Source organism: Argopecten irradians, chromosome 8 (genome assembly GCF_041381155.1).
Source record: "Argopecten irradians isolate NY chromosome 8, Ai_NY, whole genome shotgun sequence".
Classification (NCBI taxonomy): domain Eukaryota; kingdom Metazoa; phylum Mollusca; class Bivalvia; order Pectinida; family Pectinidae; genus Argopecten; species Argopecten irradians.
In genome coordinates, this window is record NC_091141.1 from 1524109 (window position 1) to 1542703 (window position 18595).

An 18595-nucleotide genomic window follows, 5' to 3' on the forward strand; every position below is an offset into this window, starting at 1 on the left:
GTTTTGTATTTTAATACCCCTTCTATAGTGCCTTAATCGTAGTATTTATGCTTATATTATGTAGTATGTCTACCATATATAGATGTGTTAAACATATTGCGTTTGGTGTGAAATAAATCCGATGGCATGACACATGGATATAAATCATACATTTACAAACACGTAGATTTATTTGAGCATTGATACGGCTAAGACAATGTTTCCCATTGTTAAATTTTCTGTATTTAAAACAAAGAAAATGGGCTATTATTTCAATGGTACATCTGGCATGGAATGGAGTTAATCCTTTCGCAATATATAGTTGGACTCTGTGTCCTGCGCTCTGGTCGATAGACACTGTATCAACATTTTTTCTGCTAAGCCCTGATTACTCAGTTGGTAGTTCTTGGCAAAGATATTCCACTGCTTGTTCAGTAAAAAGTAAGAAAACTTCATCTTGACAAAGATATTCCACTGCTTGTTTAGTAAAAAGTAAGAAAACTCCATCAATCGGTAAAGGACACAACAGGAAAATGTACTGAAAACTAACGGAGTTTTGCCGCGATATAATATCGCTTTCATACTTTTTTCACGAGTTCTTTTCACGATCTAGGCTTCTATAGTTTTTTCTTTACGCATGATACGCGAGCTTTAATTGCATAGAAGAATGAATTGGTTTACATTGTAAAAAACATATACCGGGAAAAATTAATAAAAATAAACTATAGGTGTATATATCACAAGTTATATCATATAGAAAACCCTTTCGAGATCAACCGTAACTTGTGTATGAAAGCATTTTCTAAAACGAACTTAACCAAATACATGCTGATCGTTTGTGAAACTTGTTCCATCCCGAATTCTTTTCAGTCTATACTGAATACAACAAGTGACTTACACAACATTCTAAAACCCATATAAAAATGTCGGAATCATTGTCAGTTGTAAAGGAAAATAAATTTTAACATTTGCATCCAATCCAACCTCGACGACATCGTTGACGTCAAAGCCGACATCGAAGAAATTCCATTCTGTATTTGTATATTACAGAGTTATCTCTCCTTGTGGGTAGGTATTAATTATAACGTCATGTGTTTGCAAGCGTAATGCCATACTTTTTTCAGAAAACACGACGTGAGCTGACCTCACAAAATAATGACGTAACAATCGACACCTTCCACCAAGAGAGCTAACTCTATAATATGCAAAGACAGAATAGGATTGAGGCTCTCCTCTTCGAAAGGCCCTTTTCTATAAGGTATTATTGTTGACGTGTAGATCGTTTTGTAGCTTGTAATCCTTTTGGGAAAATATTTGAAAAAATGAACATTTCAAAAGGAAGTCCTAATGGTTCGGTGTGGTACATGCTTCTGTCATCAAATAACCATGTCAGTGCAAGGAGTGCTTGTTTTATCGGATTCACATTTACTACATCGAATCCCCTTTACGTTGTCATGGGCACGTTTTATCATTTAGTAATGTTCAACTACACCTGTGAGGTGAAACAAGATATGAAGACTAGTTTTGAGAACACAATGTTAACTGCTCTATTTGGGGCACTTAAACTATGACATTAAACAGTCATGTTTTCTTAAAGGCATAATTCCCGCTATGTTCAGATGATATCATAGCATTAAATATGTATATAGATATCAATTGGAACGTCCCATCACCATCTACAGCCGCCATTTTAATGACAAGGTCAAAAAAGGACTCGATGTGTATGCCTTAGTGTAGTCAAATCCGTTAAAACCAACGCTCCTACAACATAAACACTAGTACACATAATGACATGGTTATTTTGTGACAAAAAATATGTTCTGAATCATGTGGAGTTCCAAACTGAAATATACAACTTTTATGCATATTTTACCTAACAAACAACACAACAATCTACAAGTTAACACTACAATGTAATATCTAAGGTTAGGATGGATACATAGACTTTTTATATCAACTAAGTTTTGTTCAAATACACCTAAGAAGTGATATATAGGTATACTTCCCTTGTTCTTGCCTTGTTTAAATACTTCTTATATAGGAGTTTTTTCATCTTCATTGAAATATTCAGACGATATATATATAGGCCCTACATATATCATGTTTTAAGAGTATAGCACATATATCAAAGCAAAGGTATTATCCACTCGAACGTCATTGATGTTAAGGTACACTGTACATTTAATCTCACGTACCTAGCCATATCTCCCACTTCAGTCACAGCTATGTTACGTGTCTGTCCGGGAATAATCTACCTGTTGGACTGTATATCACATAGATACACAATGTACATTATTCTCATGGCTGTCAGTCTGATCTCTTTTCTTGTTGGTTCGACTTCAATTTAGGACCTAAGTCCACCAGTAACGAACCCACCCCTGGTCGTTCAATTGTAAATCAAACTACAAAGCGAAGGTATCTTTTTGACACAACATGACCTGCAAAAAGTAAATTATGCTAATATCTAGACCGTCTATTGCAGTGATGTGAATTGTAGTATACCACTGTCTAAACACTTCTGTGCTACCTCCTTTTATTCGGTGTAAAGCCTATCGATGGATATTGGCGACATACCATTGAAGCCTATATTTCAGCAAGGTCACAGGGACTTGTAACGTAGGTTGTGAGAAAGTCTGCTGTGTAAACATGTGTACTATATACTATATAAAAGGTCCTTTTATATAGTATATAGTACACATGTATACCCAGCAGACTTTCTCACAACCTACGTTACAAGTCCCTGTGAGCAAGGTGTAAATGTAGGTCGCTACGTACGAAACTATCACTACAAAGTACCGACAAAATGGAGATCCTGAGTGTGGCTGTACCGGTATGGGCCGTGCTGTTGGTGATTCTCTGTGTGTGCTACACAGTGTAAGTATTCTATGTGTTAAGCTTTAGTCAATAATATCAAACAAACATTGCAACAATTTTAACATTTGCATCCAACCCAACCTCCACGACAATGTTGACGTCAAAGCCAACATCGACGTGTACGATCAGGACGTGATTTGATCAGAATCAGAAAATCACCCCAGTCTTATTCCTACATTAAAGGGAGAAGATTTTCATATAACTTTCAATCCAATTGCATGCCCTTATTCTGAAATATGCTATAGTCATGTTAGACCTATGATGCATTTTGTGATACTGCCATTTCAAAACACATGAATGCATAAATTTAATCGTAGACACACATGTGTACTAAAAAGGAAGATGCCAATCGCACAATTCAAATGTGCATTAAAACGAAGTGTATTTGATACAATTGGCTACATTGAGACTATTTTTATGTAATATTCAGCGTCATTAACAGCACCCGGTGAAAGTTGCCTTGATATTCTGCAGTACACTAGTAGAACTATATTACCCACAAAGCACTGCGTTTTAGTCTCATTGTAGCATTAATAAATTACAAAATCAACATTGCGTTGAAAGAAGGTCCTAATCCCTAAAGTATTCTTGTTGAAATCTTGGCAATATCGACTTGTTGTATAGGGAATTTAAAGATACGACATATTGCATCTATGTTTGGCACTGAATCATGTGACAGAAGAAAAGTATTAAGTTCCCATGTGGTGAATGTTACTTGTGGTGAGTACCAATGCACGGTCACACGTCCTGTAATGAAACAAGCCAGATCATCAGTATATCTTAATTTGATAAAAAAGAATACCTTACGCAAGAAGCTAATAAAGGATGGTGGGAGAGAAAACTTAAATTTTGTAATAATTATAATACCATGACCATTGGTTTTTCTGTAAATCATATTGTCTTCTTACGAATTTCATTAAAATCCGTTCACCCGTTAGAAAATCAGTAAAGAGAAAGTAAATTAATGACGAAAAAAATGGTTTTGAAGAAAATTCCGGATGATTTTCAAAAATATGAGAGAATATCTTTTTACTTTTTCACCGCAACCTCAAGTGCTCGGTAATCTTAACAAATGGAGTTGGCGTTGTTCGGTGCATGGACTGCCATCTTCTTGTAATGTCATCATCATTGTGACATCACAAGTTGTCGTGCCAGCGACCACGGAATTTGCTGTTAAAATGGCTGTTTCGCCAAACACGATTATGAATTGTTTATTTATTAAAGATGCAGAATTTATTGCGATTTTATTATAACATTGTTATCAGTCACAGGACTGAATTCAATTATGGGGGATGAATGTCAATTAGTAAAGACAAATCCAACATGCTAACTCCCTCTATTGCCATTGCTCAGTGGGCATCTATCCTGCCAAAACTGCCAACTGAAATCATTGCACTCTTGTATAATAACAATAATGTGCTTGTTGATCAAGCATTGGTATTGGTCCAAGCATTGATAATGACCTAGTATTGTTAGTGACCTAGCATTGGTAGTGATTCGAGCATTGGTAGTGACTGGCCATTGGTAGTGACCAGCCATTGGTAGTGACCTAGCATTGGTAGTGACCTAACATTGGTAGTGATCTAGCATTGGTAGTGACCGGCCATTGGTAGTGACCGGCCATTGGAAGTGACCGGCCATTGGTAGTGACCTAACATTGGTAGTGACCTAACATTGGTAGTGACCTAACATTGATAGTGACCGGCCATTGATAGTGACCGGCCATTGATAGTGACCTAACATTGGTGGTGACCAAGTATTTGTAGCAGCCGAGTATTGGTAGTGAACGAGTGTTGATATTGACCGAAAATTGGTATTGACTGGGCATCGTTAGTGACCGAGCATTGGTATTGACTGGGTATTGGTATTGACTGGGCATTGGTAGTGACCGAGCATTGGTAATGACCGAGCATTGGTAGTGACCGAGCATTGGTATTGACTGGGCATTGGTATTGACTGATCATTGGTATTGACTGGGCATTTGTATTGACTGGGCATTGTTAGTGACCGAGCATTGGTATTGACCGATCATTGGTATTGACTGGGCATTGGTATTGACTGGGTATTGGTATTGACCGAGCATTGGTATTGACCGATCATTGGTATTGACTGGGCATTGGTATTGACTGGGTATTGGTATTGACCGAGCATTGGTATTGACCGATCATTGGTATTGACTGGGTATTGGTATTGACTGGGTATTGGTATTGACTGGGTATTGGTATTGACAGGGTATTGGTGGCATTGTATTGACTGGGCATTGGTATTGACTGGGCATTGGTATTGACTGGGCATTGGTATTGACTGGGCATTGGTATTGACCGAGCATTGGTATTGACCGATCATTGGTATTGACTGGGCATTGGTATTGACTGGGTATTGGTATTGACTGGGTATTGGTATTGACTGGGTATGGGTATTGGTATTGACTGGGTATTGGTATTGACCGAGCATTGGTATTGACTGGGCATTGGTATTGACTGGGCATTGGTATTAGTAGTGACCGATCATTGGTATTGACTCGGCATTTGTATTGACTGGGCATTGTATTGACTGGGCATTGGTATTGACGTCATTGGTATTGACTGGGCATTGGTATTGACTGGATGCATTGGTATTGACCGATCATTGGTATTGACTGGGCATTGGTATTGACCAAGCATTGGTATTGACCAAGCATTGGTATTGACCGGGCATTGGTATTGACTGGGCATTGGTATTGACTGGGCATTGGTATTGACCGAGCATTGGTATTGACTGGGCATTGGTATTGACTGGGCATTGGTATTGACCGATCATTGGTATTGACTGGGCATTGGTATTGACTGGGCATTGGTATTGACTGGGCATTGGTATTGACTGGGCATTGGTATTGACTGGGCATTGGTATTGACTGGGCATTGGTATTGACCGGGCATTGGTATTGACTGGGCATTGGTATTGACTGGGCATTGGTATTGACTGGGCATTGGTATTGACTGATCATTGGTATTGACTGGGTATTGGTATTGACTGGGTATTGGTATTGACTGGGCATTGGTATTGACTGGGCATTGGTATTGACCGAGCATTGGTATTGACTGGGCATTGGTATTGACTGGGCATTGGTAGTGACCGATCATTGGTATTGACTCGGCATTGGTATTGACTGGGCATTGGTATTGACTGCATTTGGTATTGACGCATTGGTATTGACTGGGCATTGGTATTGACTGGGCATTGGTATTGACTGGGTATTGGTATTGACTGGGCATTGGTATTGACTGGGCATTGGTATTGACTGGGCATTGGTATTGACCGATCATTGGTATTGACTGGGCATTGGTATTGACTGGGCATTGGTAGTGACCGAGCATTGGTATTGACTGGGCATTGGTATTGACTGGGCATTGGTATTGACTGGGTATTGGTATTGACTGGGCATTGGTATTGACTGGGTATTGGTATTGACTGGGTATTGGTATTGACTGGGTATTGGTATTGACTGGGTATTGGTATTGACTGGGCATTGGTATTGACTGGGCATTGGTATTGACTGGGCATTGGTATTGACTGGGCATTGGTATTGACTGGGCATTGGTAATTGACTGGGCATTGGTATTGACTGGGCATTGGTATTGACTGGGCATTGGTATTGACTGGGTATTGGTATTGACTGGGCATTGGTATTGACTGGGTATTGGTATTGACTGGGCATTGGTATTGACTGGGTATTGGTATTGACTGGGCATTGGTATTGACTGGGCATTGGTATTGACTGGGCATTGGTATTGACTGGGCATTGGTATTGACTGGGCATTGGTATTGACTGGGCATTGGTATTGACTGGGCATTGGTATTGACTGGGTATTGGTATTGACTGGGCATTGGTATTGACTGGGTATTGGTATTGACTGGGTATTGGTATTGACTGGGTATTGGTATTGACTGGGCATTGGTATTGACTGGGCATTGGTATTGACTGGGCATTGGTAACTTCTCAATGTTCAATCTGGTAATGCTTATTATATATTCGCATTTAGTTTTCAGACATTTTTGTTATACCAGCCATACTAATAAACCAAATTCTAAACTCATTTCTGCTGTGAATTGATGTACAGAATTTATCAATTTCTTGATTGATGAGTCGATCATTCCTGACGTTCAAACTGATGGGGATACCAGGTCCAATGCCTCTTCCAATTCTGGGAAATTTACCAGCCTTGGTCTCTCAGGTGATATAAATACTTGACTTTTAATTATTTTGAAATAACGTGATCTACTGTATGCATATAAGAATAATGACAAAAAAATATAACATCTACATCTACCTAGTGATCGACCGTTTTTTCATTGTACCGAAAATCATGCTGATAAATAGTGGATATGTTGTTAATGTGAGAATCCAATTTTTAAATCGTGTTGGATAGTTACGCGCAGGCATCTTGCCTTGTAATCATATCCTTAATTGTGACCATGAAAATCATGCTACACTGTCTATTGTCGTTAAAAGGGCTATTTACAATAGCCATCTCCCATTTTGCCCTACACGGATAACGGACACCGACTACGACACGGCTTCCAAAATTTGGGGGTTGTCTCAAAAAACAAATTTAACAAATTAAACTCGCCTTACTTTACATGTTCATTCTATGTTTATCCGAACATATATGTACATAGAATAGAATAATGGTTATAATTTATTTCAGATAACTCAATCAGGTACTAATAAGGCATACATTTCAGAGATTTTACTTACTTTTAACAATTAAATATCGAGTTATGGCTCATTCCTATCTTATGCAATACTACACAAATATTGACTGTTTGTAGGTTAATACGAAGAATTGTTAAACCTGAGAAAGGTAATATTCCCCGAGGCCGAAGGACGAGGGAAATATCACCTTTCTAAGGTTTAACAATTCCTCGTATTAACCTACAAAATGTCAATAATTGTTTTGTTATTTGAAACGATACAATGAAACAAGGTTTGCTACTTGGAACAATTTTGAAGCAAGGACAGCGCAATGACTAAACAAACGAAAAAAAAAGAAACTTTTCATCTACGTATCCTCAGTAGGTACTTTTAGTACTTCTGCTGTACTTCTTCACAATAGAACTTTCGAACATATAGCTACATTTAAAATGTGTTAAAATATCTTTTCTTCTCCTTCGTAACTGTTGTCTGCTATGATGGCTATTGTTCGATGATCGGTAATGCTTTGTTTGGATTGGTCAAAAATGTGAAAGAGACAGGGAATTCCCTGTGTCTATTTATAGCCAGGTTACCGGATTTGCAATGTCAACCTCTGAACAGGTGTTCATCAGTCTCAGGTTGACATTGCAATTTGTAAAGACCTGTTCAAGACCAATCAGAAAACGACAAAACTCACAGTCATATAACAATTCAGTTTGGCCAATGACTCTGCCGCTTTTAAAATTCATCGCAAAAGTGTTCTGAATTATGACGTCACAAAACTTGACGTACAATTCTTTCGGTCAATGGAAAAATAATCTCCATGTTCTAACCAATAGAAATGAGTGTAACATATGAAATTAAATTATAAGGAAATGAACAAGTAAATGTGTATAATGTGTTATGTGTTCAATCATTTCTTTTAGTTCCGGATAAGTCATTAAATAATTGATAAATTTGTCAGTATAACCTGACATTATAAAATGAAGGACAATCATTTCGCAATTGAATACCGCTTAGATTTAAACTACTTTTAGCAATAATTTTTGTCTTTCAAAGGTACGACACGACAAGTATATATTCTATTTATAACGTATTTATTACAATTTTGCCTTTTTTACATTTCGTGACGGCCTCCAAATTTCGGAAGTCCGTGTCGGTGTCGGTGTCGGTGTCGGTGTCCGTACTCAGTGTCATGCAAAATGGTGAGCTGTCTAATAAGCGGTATATTTATACGCATACGTATACGGATATGTATTTGAAGGGGAACAATCATTATTTATGATGTAATGCAGTTATCATATTTTCGAGTTTAAAGATAGTAAATCTTATATCATACAAATATGTACAAATATATATTGAACGATTCTGTGAGTGTCTTGGTCATAAATGTACATTTGCACTCAAAATGCTTTCCCGTTTGGTCATAAATATATGCTGCTTTCTCTGTATATGGGTAAATATACTCATAATAATGTACGCAAGTCGTTAGTATGGCGGCTGATTTCGGCGACAATGCGACAATTCGCCATGCCACAATGTGAGACTATGTTTGTCGCATGGTGCATTGCCGCACGGTTACATTGTCGCATTTTCGCTCATTACTTGGCCCTTTGTCGGTCTTCTTTTGGAGCACTGTCACATTGTCGCTCTTTGCTTGAAATTGTCGCATTGCAGCATGACGGGGTCGCGACTGGCGACAATGCTTCGTGCGACAGTGCTCCAAGGTAAAAGTGACAATGCGCAATACGACAATATATTTGTATTAATTGCTTTATCTTATTCTTTAGGGTATGCGTGCTTTCGACCGAAATGGAATCCGAAAATACGGGAAGGTTTTTGGGTATGGTGCATTAAAAATCCCATATTTTATTAATACTATAACTGCGCTATGGCCTTCTTAATAACACGAAAGAACCTCTTTAATAAACAATGACTGAGAATATTCAATAAATAACACAACATTTCTAGTCAATTATTATAAGCTGTATTACAAAACATTACACTTAATTTTACGTTACTATCTCAGTCATTACAACATGGTTGGTACAAACCTAGTGGTAGCTGACAAGGAGATGTTGAGAGAAATCCTGGTGAAACAGTTTCACAACTTCACAGATAGGCTGGTGTGTATTGATACTTCTTTTGTATTTTGTCTACATATATATGGTTTTAAACGAGATGATTTCATATTAGATTTTATAAACCAATGCATCGCTGGCTGTGGTATTTCAGCGTTCTGACTTCACAGTTTTGTGACATCTGTGTTAATAAAGTATAAACAGTGTCAATTTAAACATAAACAAACCAGCGAGAAAGAGAGAACTCTACAATTAGGAAGGTACAATGTATAACATTTTCCAAATTAAATATATATATATATATATATATATATATATATTAAAAATAAACTAGGAATTTGGAATAAATTATCTTTAGTAATTGAATCATAAGGATTAATCTGAATACATTTTTATGGAGAGATAACACAAAATTTGAGTGTACTTTTAAATAAACTGCGAAGTAGTTTATGATGAGAGTACGATTGAAACTTGTGTATGACACACAAACAAGTCTTTTTAAATGCCATAGTATTTATCAGTTATTACATAAAGATGCCGATTTCTATTATGATTTAGCACTTAATCTAATTACTATTTTCTTATTCAAGTTAATTGATGGTTTCAACGGTGATTTGGAATACAGCTGTTTGCAATGGAAAGGGAAAAGCTATTGGAAAGCAAGGGGATGGGGGGGGGGGGTGATAGAAGTGTTATTACTCCTGCGATTTTCATCTGGGATAACTACGGAGGGTATGCGCGTGTGATGTTTCATCCACTTTAATTACAATACAGAAGTTTATTGTTTGTTTTTGATTTTCGTACACGTTTGTAATACACCAATCATTTAATTAAAAAAAAAAAAAGATTACTAGGATCTTCTTACATTTGTTATAAGTTTGTGATAGATGTACCGACCCAAGCATTCCTATCTATTATCGTGTATACCCACGTAAATGTGAACAATCATCCGGTACAAATCCATACATTTTAGTTATTTATATGTTTTTTTTTAATAAGAAACGAATAAAATGCTCGTTTTATCATTTAAGATGGTACCGCTAATTCAGGAAGCGTGCGATACCTTGATAAAAACATGTCGGGATGCCATGAAGGACGGGGAGGGTGGCCAGGTAGAAATGAAAAGGTATGTCTCAAAAGTTCTGTAGAACGATAGATTTGACTGGTAACGATATATTCAATAAATATTTTACGAATAATGTTAAGAAAGATTTGAAAATTCTCCGAAGTATGTTGTTTACATATTAACCGAAATCATTTGAGTAAGGTATGATGGTATGTTTATAAACAATAAAAACCCCAATATCACCAATACGAGAATGTCCTTGTAATATATTTTAGGTAATCACATACCATAAAACAATAGATGTTCATTCATCCGACAGGTTGTTTGGGGGATACACCATGGACGTCATTAGCTCCACGGCCTTTGGTATCCACGTGGACTCCCAAGGTAACACAAACGATCTTTTTGTATCTCATGCTAAAAAGATGCTCGATATCGGCTGGGCTTCAACATGGGTATTGGCAATTTGTAAGAAAACTTTATCTCTTTTTTAAAAAACATTTCTTAGATACAATTTCTGTCAGACAGAATGCATTGACGACGATTTCTTTAGGTTGTTACAAGTACTTTTTGATGGTTTACGACGGTTTAAGATAACGAACTAGAGTTCTTTTCAAATATATCAAGATGTATTTATTTACCTCTCAGTTAAGGAATTACCATGTTTGGTAAATTGGAACAACCTCCAGAATAACCTCCATTCTAATTACACGTAGGACTTGGTTACACCCCACATAGGTGTCAAACTCTCAATCCAAAAGTAAAGGACTGAACCCCGTATAGGGTATGACAGATTGCGATCGCAAACCTTTTCACCCGAATACAATGTTACGTGATGTCTTGACTTCATACGGTATAACCGTAGTGTGCATTGTCGATGACGTCATCAATATTTGCGTGGAGTCGAAGAAACCGGAATCATGCTCATGTCACGGTGAAATTGTTTCTTTTCCGGTAACTATGTCATCTTCTTCTTTTGTATACAGTATGGGAGAAAAAGAATCGTTCCCTACCTATTAGGGTTTGGCAATGAAATAACAAACCTCGGGGCAATTCCTGAATGTCCAACCCTCGACAACCCTAGGGTTGGACGTTCATGAATTACCCCTCGGGTTGTGATGATTTGTTGTCACCGCCGTTAGTTAGAAAAAAGATTCATTTAATCATCTTAATCACCTGACTATCACTGATTTGTGTATTGAAATAAACCTTTCATACACCCACTTAATTTCCCGTTTCATGCCTAAAATTTGATTCTCGCCGATTTCATTTTGCGATTTAGACTCCGGCTGTTTTAATGTGTCTATGCTTTGCTTACTTTTTGCGATTTGCGATCTCCCACAAAATAGGCAAGAATAAACACACAGAAATACGCACACAGAAATATGCACATAGAAATACACACACAAGAATACACACACAGAAATACGCACACAGAAATACGCAAACAAGAACACGCACACAGAAATACACACACAGAAATATGCACATAGAAATACACACACAAGAATACACACACAGAAATACGCACACAGAAATACGCAAACAAGAACACGCACACAGAAATACACACACAGAAATACGCACACAAGCATACGCACACAAAAATACGTAAACAGAAATACACAAACAAGAACACGCTTACAGAAATACGCACACAGAAATACACACACAGAAATACACACACAGAAATATGCACACAAACACTAACAGTAATCAGGTTTAAATTACAGTGCTGTTTCCGTCATTAAAGCCATTGTTTAAGCAAATGGGAGCTTGTTTTTACCCGAAGGACAGTATGACGTACTTCCGGAAACTCACCACACAGCTGTTAGAGGAGAGTAAGGAGACAGAGTAAAGAGGTAACGGCGATCATATTATTGAACATTTCTCTACCTTTTTACATTGCATCTGTTATTGCATATTAAAAACATTAGAACTTGTGTTCCTCGATGTAATTGATAAGACAGCGATTATCATTTCCCCTATTGATGCCATTATGCAAGATGTAAATTTTGCATGGACCGTATTTATGTTACACGTGACATTACCAGAAAGGTATGTAGCATTAACAGAGCCTAATACCAAAATTATAGTCAACTCGGATAAGGCTTATTTTCACAAGATATTATTCCTTATCCCGCCTTAGACATGAATGTTGTATTCCTATTCCTATGACATCACGTGATATCCAAGATATAGTCGTATCAGATAATAGTTCTTTGTTTTTAACGTCATTAGCAACAAGATGGCGATTACGTTAACGCTTCACGACGACGGCACTCAAAGAGACAAAATGTTTGAATGATAGCGCTAATGACCATTTTCAAAGCAAACCGAAATCGGTAACAATTATTTAGGATTATTTAACAGAAATGGACCATGACAGCGCATTCGAGTCTTCAGTGAGGTGAAAATTGTTTTAAGTTTTGAGTCGTTTTGGTTTCCATACTCAGTACATAATGCATTTTGCAATTACTTCATTGAAAGGGTCTTGGACGGGATAAATTCGTTACAGTTTGTTAGTGACCTAATAAGGAAAAAATATTGGGTCTAAAATAACCATGCATCAGGCTCGGCTTCGCCTCGCCCGATACAAGTTTATTTTAGATCCAATATTTTCCGTATTAGTTCACTAACGAACTGTGTAACTAATAGTATCCGTATTAGTTCACTAACAAACTGTGTAACGAATAGTATCCGTGTCAGTCCACTAACGAACTGTGTAACTAATAGTATCCGTATCAGTTCACTAACAAACTGTGTAACTAATAGTATCCGTGTCAGTCCACTAACGAACTGTGTAACTCATAGTATCCGTATCAGTTCACTAACAAACTGTGTAACGAATAGTATCCGTATCAGTTCACTAACAAACTGTGTAACGAATAGTATCCGTATCAGTTCACTAACAAACTGTGTAACTAATATTATCCGTGTCAGTTCACTAACAAACTGTGTAACTAATAGTATCCGTATCAGTTCACTAACAAACTGTGTAACGAATAGTATCCGTATCAGTTCACTAACAAACTGTGTAACTAATAGTATCCGTGTCAGTCCACTAACGAACTGTGTAACTCATAGTATCCGTATCAGTTCACTAACAAACTGTGTAACGAATAGTATCCGTATCAGTTCACTAACAAACTGTGTAACGAATAGTATCCGTATCAGTTCACTAACAAACTGTGTAACTAATAGTATCCGTGTCAGTTCACTAACAAACTGTGTAACTAATAGTATCCGTATCAGTTCACTAACAAACTGTGTAACTAATAGTATCCGTGTCAGTTCACTAACAAACTGTGTAACTATTAGTATCCGTATCAGTTCACTAACAAACTGTGTAACTAATAGTATCCGTAATTCATTCACTCGCACTTTTTACAAAAGTCAAACATAAATGTATAGGGACGTTCTTACATCTACATTTAGGTTTTATATTTTAGGTAGGTCGTGCAGATTTCCTGCAGCTGATGGTAGATTCTCAGGAGAACAAACACCCGTCAGACGACAGTAATACACAGCACCCTAAACAGCCAGGTAGACTTTCCTTGAACATCAAACTCGCATGCGTAAAGACATTTTGTGTTAACACGGTTAACGATGATTTAGAAGTTGAAACCTTTTGTAATACGGAATCCGGGACGGATGTCGCCCAGCTTCACATATCAATACACACATTGAGTACATGTTGTCGAACTACTTTATTACACCAGTGACATGACTATATTCATGCGCGAGGCGTGACTAATATCAAGAACCAGTAAGGTCCGGAGTATTGATTTATCATTTAGGTAAATACATAACAGCAAATACATAACAGTAGCAATAAGTAAATTGTTTATAATTCATAATGACATATTTTTATGAGAATGTTTACTCAGATATTCTTTGACGTGAAGCTCCTGTATAACGACAGTGTAATTTATATTAACAAATGTATTAACTTTTATCCTGCAACTGTCCCACATACTAACCGATAACTACTGCCGGATAAACTTGTGCTTTATCCGTCAATACAAAATGCTTTATCCGTCAATACGATCACGTTGATTTGTTCCATATCTGTCGGATATTTTTTACGTGAACCAGAACTTGTCCTTTTCTTGGCTCATGGCAAAGGTATGTATTGTAAAGTAATTCTTTAATTGTTATTTATTGGTTTTTTTTAGTATTTTCATTTTGTTTCAGTGATATATCACATTGAATAGAATTGCGGATACTGTTAAAGAATGCGCTTATTTATTTCCCACGGCAGTAAAAAGGAGTACTCTCTCATTCGGTTTAATAAATAAATCTTTACCTCCGCATTAAAGAACCGTCTCGCTTCGAGCGAAACCAAGTAAATAACTGTCAATTTGCTTTCGTTCTGAATGTCATAATGGTTGCAGGATAAACAGAATACACAGTTAGTATCTTACAATGCAAGTTTTATTTTGGTGCTCGACATCTCGGCTTTCCTAAGTCTTGCACCAAAATAAACCTTGTATTGTAAAATACTAACCCTGTATTCTCTATGTACACCATATGCTACTGGCAAGATATTACCTCCAAAAACGATTATGGGAAGCATTGTGTAACCAAGGATTTATGTAATGTTCGACTATTTCAATCATGTTTCATTCTTTGGAGGAGTTATATTATCAGCTATCGCCTATTATTAACACAATTATATGCATTTCGTTTTAAGGTATACCATTTGTTGGAATATTGGGCAATGCTGAATTATTCTTCGCTGCGGGATACGAAACTACGTCTGTCACCCTAACAATGTTTGCTTACAACCTCGCTCTGAATCCAGACTGCCAGGACAAGTTACGAATGGAAATTGAGAAAGAGATTGGATCGGTAGGTTGTCTTATATTGATATCGTAGGTCCTGTATATTGATCAGTGAATTATCAAAGCGAATTGCTGAAATATTCAAAATTCCCCTTACCCTGGACAGAGAAACTCACAAATTTGTATGGTGATATTCTTTTTTCATTTTTTTCAAGAATAAGATGTCCGGACGATCATGTACTGAAATATTGATATTATTAGATTAATTACTGTTTCCGTGAATTATATTTGAATCAAAACAAAATAAATCACATCATTGACTATATAACGAAAAAAATGTAAATTTAAGTTTTTTTAAATCTTTTAAATGAGTAACAGGGTAAATGTAAATGCAGAATTCCTTTTTTTTTTGCTTAATTACATGGCAGGAATGACTAATACATTCATGTTAAAGTAGTTAATTGAGTTTAATTTCTGCTAATAAAAGTTGGCAAGTCATTTCCCTTTCTTAATTTTACTTCAATGACGCCATCGTCGACTGACATCTTTCAGTGTTCAAACTTAGTAATAAATATTTACGTTAAAATTGGTTGTTTTGTACACAAGAAAAATCAGCGAGAAAAACAAAATCCGAAAATTGAGAGGTGATATAATATCACTTTCATTGGGTGGCATCACCCGGGCTAATATCAACATATGGTATTTTGAGATTTTTCGTTTTTTATATTACAAAAGGGCTGATATCAGTGGTAAACATATGATAAAATATCATACAGCATATCTATCCAATTTTTAGCATACACATTAACATAGCATAACAAACCCTGTATAAGAACAGTAACGAAGTAAATAACAAAATAAATTCAATCCCAAAATGACATTTACATAAAATTAAAACAAAAACATGTCTGGGTTTTGCGAAACTCCTCCAAAAAATATCTGAGTAAAACATGTAGGTTTCTTAACAAAATACATCATATCAATCTGACGAACATTAAAAATAACAAATATTTTTCTAAAGGAAAATGTCGACTACGAGAATGTTCAGAAGCTACAGTACCTGGATATGTGTATAAACGAAACACTTAGAATGTACACGCCGTTGATGAGGTAAGTTTCTGTTTTTGTTTGGGTTGTTTTGAGAAAAATACTTAACATTTCGATAAATATTTTAACAACCTTACCCTGTGATACGTACAATTTCAAATATTTGTGTATCGCACAATGCGGTATCAGTTATATTGATTCTGAATTTATTAAAATATAATCCAGGTTTGAAAGAATGTGTGTAAAAACTACAAAAGTAAAGGACATCACCATACCCGCAGGCATGGCTGTGACTGTACCGGCATATGCATTGCATCATGATCCGGATGTCTGGGAAAATCCAGATGTGTTCAACCCAAACAGGTAATATTTTGCTAAGAAATTATTATAATTAATGTCAATTACTAAGAAAATTGGATGACTTAACATTTTGTTAAGAAAATACATATTTTATAATACCTCACACAATTGAGAATTTTTCTTCTGAGCTGACAAACGAATATTTATAGATGTCTTCGCGTAAATCGAATTGTGAGAATGTGCATGGTTTCCAATAAATCTACCTCCGTCATCAATTCAATACAGATGTAGCTTTTTAATACCAAACTTCATCTAACGTATATCTAGGCTATCTAATTGTGTTTTTCTAGATTTTCTCCTGCAGAAAAAGCGAAACACGACCCCATGGATTTTTTACCATTCGGATATGGCCCACGGAGCTGTATCGGTATGAGATTGGCTCAGCTGGAAGCTAAAATGGCAATGGCTGATATCATTCGGAAATTCCGGTTTGTTGTCGGCAACAAAACTGATGTAAGTTACGTTTACGTTTGGCTCTGATATATTAGTTGATATTCCATAGGACTTTGCACTATCGGTTATATTTCATTTATAAATCTTGATATAAAGACATCTTTGTTGCAGATTCCACCAGACATTGACGATTCCGGACTTTTGAAGCCGAAACATTTGTGGCTAAAGGTAGAAGAAATCGACGAATAGGAAACACATCTCAAAATCGCCTCCATGCCTGTACGATAATGATAACAAGAACTATTCATTCAGAACGTACCGGTACATATCTTCACTCAAGTCCTGCCTCTACATCAGTGCTCTGTTTATCGAACATGTGATACTTGATTGCTCCCCAATAAATGTGTTATTTATTTTCACTGTTCTATTTAATTTAAACCACTATATTAGTTCAAGCTTAATGTATTGAAACGGTCACTGTAAAATGTATTTTATTTAGAAGAAGCACTATATCAATCCTATGGCCTCCTATCGCCTATTTAAGGAATAGATTTTTATTTTGTTGAGGTTATGAAAGTATAATGATAATGGAGCACGTGTAAATTATGTAATATAAAATTTACACGTGCTCAATTATCATTATAACCTCATATCCTCAAAAAAATCTGTTCCTTATATTTATGTTTTTCACGTAAATGAATATTATCTATTCTCGCGACAGTTGCATATTTTTTTTTATTAAAATACCCATATTTTGTTCTCTGATATAATGCTACATCCTCGGTTATCCAGTGATAGAAATACATCATTTACTGATTTAATGCTATATCCTCGATAACCCAGTGATACATGTAGACATACATCATTTACTGATATAAGTCTACATCCTCGGTAACCCAGTGTCAGAAATACATAATTTACTGATATAATGCTACATCCTCGGTAACCCAGTGTCAGAAATACATCATTTACTGATTAAATTATACACCATCGGTAACCCAGTGTCAAAATACATTATTAACTGATATAATGCTACATTATCAGTAACCCAGTGTCATAAATCAATCATTTCTGATATAATGCTACATTTACATCCTCGGTAACCCAGTGTCATAAATAAATAATTTACTGATATAAGACTACATCCTTGGTAACCCAGTGTCAGAAATACACAATTTACTGATATGATGCTACATCCTCGGTTACCAAGTGATAGAAATACATCATTTACTAATATAAATATACATCCTCGCTAACCAAGTGTCAGAAATACATCATTTACTGATAAATGCTACATCATCGGTAACCCAGTGTCAGAAATACATTATTAACT

The 18595-nt window shown here is 36.2% G+C and overlaps 1 pseudogene; it reads left to right on the top strand.

The window, feature by feature from the left end:
* Nucleotides 1-2647: 2647 nt before the first annotated feature.
* On the top strand, nucleotides 2648-17676 carry LOC138329064 (cytochrome P450 3A5-like; annotated as a pseudogene).
* The last annotated feature ends 919 nt before the right edge of the window (nucleotides 17677-18595 follow it).